We start from the raw sequence: 4,141 nt of genomic DNA on the forward strand, positions 1-4,141 counted from the left end.
GTCCTTCTGCTACCTTAATACTAAATCTATAAATATATGCACATAGATCTAGTTCCCCATCCTCATATATAAATATATTGCCACCTCTTATTATAATCCTTAATATCTTCTACCCTACTGTTTCAGGTTATGTTTGCCTTAGTGGATAAGTCCCAGAAGGTCTAAACGCTGCAAAATCACCAGGCATAAAATATTCAGCATATCTTTCTCATTTAAAGAAGACCAAGTTTTTAACTTGGTGGTCAAACTAGCTAGAGAACTAAACCCAGAAATTATACACCCTTCTGATTCAACCACCTATCAGCCCCTCTTCTGACGGGTTACTCCTCTTCAAGTACAATCTAACTATCCCCACATGTGCTACATGTTATATTTTAAAATCTGAGGTTGTATTGATTACCCGTCTATTTACCTTTTGCCTTTTCTGTTGAACCGTTGAAATCCATAGCAAGTGTTGGTAATCTGATGCATTGTTAAATCTGCCACAAGAAACTGTGTTTTATCTGTGATTTGATTCTGCCTCCCACTTTAAACTTTTGCAAGATTTTACTTCCAATAATTAAGTTAAATTTTGAATTCCTGTTTAATAACAGATTACTTTTGTAGCACACAGTTGCCAAAACCATATCCTCACTTGCCTTTAAAGGAAAATGGATGTTTTGTACCTGGCCTTTCCAAAAATTTAAGTTGCGTGACACCAAGAAGTTATAACAAAATTTGAAACTGCATTGCACATTGCAAAATGAAAATCAGAAAGAAGCTTCTTAGTTCAACACTCAGGAATGCACATTAATGCCTAGTTATAGGTAAAGCCGTGTTTAAGGAAATTAATGATCTTCATGAGGGATGAGAGCATAGCAGTAATGATTGAACTCAGAAGCCACAGTGCCCCAAACAACCGCAGCTTTCAACTTTTACTAGCCCAGCAATTTGGAGTCTGTAGTCATCAATACTCTTTTCCCTATATTAGAAGAAGAAGACATAAACAAGTAGAAGAAGACATAAACAGAATCAGACAATGTGGTGCATACACTACAACAGTCCTGCAGACTCCAGACTTATTTACGTAGCTGCCTTCAAGAATAGGCCCATAAAGTAAGTCATCTTTACAAGGGATGAACTTGCTGCCATCAAATCATTACTAACTCAGAGCGACCCCCTGTGGGTTTCCAATACTGTTACTGCTTAGGGGAGTAGAAAGCTCCTTCTATTCCATCTTTCTCTCGTGGAGCTGCTGGTGGTTTCAACCTGCCAAACATGCAGATCGCAGCCCAACATCAGGGCTCCTTTGCCAGGGATAGTAATCATTCTATTATCTATGATTGCTGCCTCATGGATAGTACAGTAACAAAGCAATAAACGTAACCTCTGATCACACTACAAACTTTACTGGTGAAGACAGACAAGATGGTATGTGGAATACCAGTACTGCTAGTTTAAAGAACCTGCAATGGACGCCATCTTTAGCCCAGTCAAAGCACAGGGTACTATCTTCAGTGTATTCTTCAACTTCTGATCAAAAGGCAGGAATGTGTCAATGTCAGAAGCTAAAAAGCAGTTGTTCCACAGGAAGCCACAGCCTGCACACAGAGTCCTGCTTTCATCCTATGCCTTGAATCAATCAAAACTCCATCTTCATTACTCTACACTCTACACATATATTTTTAACTATTAAACTACACATGTTGCCAGGAAAAATCCTAGAAAATTGGTGTGCTGGTAGCTAAAGCAAGACAAATGCACACAGATGCATCTACATATGCAGGCACACACAAATTAGGAAATGTGGCCGACAAGTGTCCTTGGAACTATAACGTGTAATAAAAGGGAGTTTTCTTTCTTTGTCTCTTCATTTTAACCTGTAAGACAAAACAACCCCTTCCTAATTGTTTTTTATAACAAAGCTTAAATTAAGAATTTCTAAGAAGGAAGTAGAAGAGAAACAGAATAAATTTTGCTTTTAGAATTGTTCTAAGACAAATGTGTTATTGATGGGTGCTAATCCATTCCTCGTCTCTCCTTTCTTTTGTCTCATTATAATTAAGAATATCCCCGAAGGAAAACTTTGTGTATGACTGGTGGAGGAATTTGTACCTGGATTGCTGACCAGTGCCTATAAATGACTCATCCTCAAGCCCAGCACCTCTTCCTGAAAAAGCTTGCTCCTTTTAATATAAAAGAGATAGATAGATTTCTACTCATAAAGATGGGGTAATGATATACTATGCTCCATAAAAACAAGAAGTAGCTATAAAAGGAGAGAACTTTGTCCCTCCTATCATAAAAAATTATGTGTAAAAATCTATACAATTATATGTATAAAATGAGGTAGGGCATGAGAACGAAGGTGGAGATTAAGACTGAGCATGCACAGTATCCATGCAAGGTCTTGGGACTACATTTACCAGGGACGACCCACAGTGGAATTTCCATTTCTGCTCAAATATTTAAAAATCTGTTTTCATGTAGGCAAAAGAGAGAAGTAGCAGACAGCCAGTCACGGAAGCTAGTGTGGTTATTTCTTCCCCTCTCTCCTAAGAGATTATTTTCTTTTTTTATTGATTGGGATTAATACTTACATTAAATTATTCCATAGTTCAATCACATCCTGCAAAATTATACTTTTGCTAGGAGATTCTTAATAAAAATTCTCCGTGCAAAAACCCACTTAGTGCCTCTCAAAGTAAATCTTTCTTTTGGGAGGGCAAGAACCTGAAGCTCCCGTAACAAAAGTACGATTACCCGAACCAAACTCACTCCTATCGAGTGAATCTATCGGACAGAGTAGAAAGACTTATTTGGGTTTCTGAGACTTTCAATATTTATAGGAGCAAATAGCTATATTTCTAGCTTAATGAGTCGCTTGTGGGTTCTAACCACTGACTCTGTGGGTAGAATCTTAATGTGCAGTATACCGCTCCACCAGGAATACTTAAAAATGTAATCGAATCTGATTAAAATATGATACTGGAGATGTTAGAAGATTCAGTGAAAATCCATTTCGGGCATAAAATTGAACCACATACAAATTCTAACTTCCTTTAACAGAAATTTTAGTTGTATAAATAAAAAACAAAGAAGAATGTATAGTTCTGGATATTTTTTGTGTCGTTGCAAAATTTTAAAACTACTGCTTGTCTATATGCCTCTCTTATAATAATTGTATCTCTGGTAGCCAATGAAACTATCCAAGTAAGTTGTTTTTAGATAACATTTGATTTCACATTTATTGACAAGGAAAATATGCTTTGATTCAGAAAGAAAAGTAATCACATTTTCCAACTGCTGCCTCATCTCACACCCTTGTCCAGTGGGCAAACCACTTTTTAAAGAATTCTCTCTCACAAAACATCTAAATTATGATTTTTCTTCTTGAAACTTTATTATTTGCTCTTTGCCTGAGATACTACATAGCTGTGTTCTCAAGCAACACAGATGAGGACTACTCCCTGATGGCAATGAGTTTGGAGTCCAGCAAAATTAGAAAAATATGAATATAGATTTTTTTTAAATCACTAAACATATTACATCTTAAATAGACAGTATTAGACTGGATTGACTAGAGAAACACATCCAGAAACACTCATATGTATAAGAAGTAATTATATATCAAGAAAATATCCCAGCTCAGTCCAACTCAAGTCCATCAGTCCAATACGAGTCTGTCCATAAGTCCCTCATCAGACTCACTTTGTCACAATGATACAGAATACAGGAATATCACAGGTTGGTGGGTACAAATTTATGTGAATCTAATGGTGATGGATGTATCACTGGGCTCTGGCAGTTTTCAGGGTCAGCCAGCTGGAGGTGAAGGCAGAGAGAGTCGGGGAAGTTCCCAGGGTCCTCCTTATGAGAAGTGCATGCCCACAAGGAGCACCTCAGATTGGGACCTGATTGACAGGTTGAATACTACCCCTACACTTCTATATATCTTTAAGTTGACATGAAATTATTTAACTAACACATACCATTTTTATTTCAAAATAGTATAGTGTCTGGGGTCTTAAAGGCTTGTAGGCAAACAAGTGGCCATCTAGCTCAGAAACAACAAAGTCCACAGAGAAGAAGCACACGAGCCTGTGCGAACACGACGTGCTGAAGGGAACAGGCAGCAGACACCAAATAACAAAAACCATCA

Source organism: Echinops telfairi, unplaced genomic scaffold (assembly GCF_000313985.2).
Source record: "Echinops telfairi isolate 266 unplaced genomic scaffold, ASM31398v2 ScPeMD7_42;HRSCAF=159, whole genome shotgun sequence".
NCBI classification, from domain to species: domain Eukaryota; kingdom Metazoa; phylum Chordata; class Mammalia; order Afrosoricida; family Tenrecidae; genus Echinops; species Echinops telfairi.